The sequence below is a fragment of the Poecilia reticulata genome, linkage group LG2 (assembly GCF_000633615.1).
Source record: "Poecilia reticulata strain Guanapo linkage group LG2, Guppy_female_1.0+MT, whole genome shotgun sequence".
Classification (NCBI taxonomy): Eukaryota; Metazoa; Chordata; class Actinopteri; order Cyprinodontiformes; family Poeciliidae; genus Poecilia; species Poecilia reticulata.
Genome location: NC_024332.1, coordinates 15,493,745 through 15,495,122, shown reverse-complemented (window position 1 = coordinate 15,495,122; position 1,378 = coordinate 15,493,745).

Genomic DNA, 1,378 nt, shown 5'->3' with positions numbered 1-1,378 from the left:
CACACATCAACGGTGGATGGCACATTACTATTCTATTGAGGTTTAACAGCACCACCTACTCCTCCCATTGGGAATTCGATAAGCTGGAAAAGTCACGGCATTTTTCAAACACAAACGCGTAATTTTCTTCTTCTGCTGCCACCCATTTAGCAGATTTTCTGGCACAAGGATATTTCCTCAATTTTCCTCCTTCTATTTAGTAAAGACTCCACTAGTCCTTGCAGGTTGGGTTATATTAAAGCCATAACAGAAGAGGTGTTTTTGTTGTTTTGGTCTGTATGTTTTAGGCCCCTGCATCTGTTTTTTTTTTTTTTGTTTTTTTTTTTTGTATCCTCTGGTCCTCTCTTATCTCGTTACACACTCTTCAGGCTTTGTGGTTAAATTATGTATTAAGGTCAATGTCAAAACACGGAAGATGTGTAATCTACAGGGAGTTTCCTTTTATTCATTATTACAGTGAAGGCTGAGCACAACTGTCAGCTAGCCAGAGCTGTGCTCAGCATGGAAGCTTATGTGCTCAGCGGGGCCCCACAGAGCCCCTCTCTCTCCCTCTCTCTCCTCTTCTTCTCCTCTCCCCCTGGCTTCTTCTCCCCCCACCCCCCTCACTCACTCACACACACATGCATACACGCACTCTTCTTCATACTCTTCCTCCTCCTGGACAGAGCCCTGATAGATTTACCCAGCTAACCCCATCTCACTTTGGGATCTCCCTCCTCTGCGATGCCAATCTGATAGCTGTCAAGTGCACCTAYATGCCAGAGCCATAAATCTGAAGGAGGGGAATAAGTGTACGCCTGAACCCGAGGGGAAAGAAGAAAATAGGAGGGGTGGTGGGGATGAAGAAGAAGAGGAAGGGGGTGTTTACCAAAAGGAGGGTGTCCCCTGATTCGCTTTTCGTCGCAGTAGTTTGTCTAATCTGGAATTATGTCAGGATACAGCGCCGCTGTAGGAGGGTACGCCCTCTTCCTCTACACTGTAAAAGCACATAATCTTATAMGTTTTTTAGGTATAATTTCTAGAGTAAATATCTTAGCACACTTGAATTAATACAAAACCCACATGCARGTAACTTTTCAGCAAGATATAGGAGTTTGTTTTAAGTCAGTAATCCGTAATATTGATGAAAACRTGCTAGTTCCACTGGTAGATTATTTCATTTATAACATGGAAAAAATGTCTTTTTATGAGTGAAATAATCTGCCAGGGGAACTAGTGTTTTTTCACCAATATTATTTACTTAAAACAAGTTATTTTATCTTGCCAAAAAGTTAACGAAGTGAACAAAGCCGTTCAGTCCATGTTAGCCATATTTCCAAATATTGAATTAACATTAACTACCTCCTTGTTCGGATCGGCACTTCTCTCTTCACAGAGG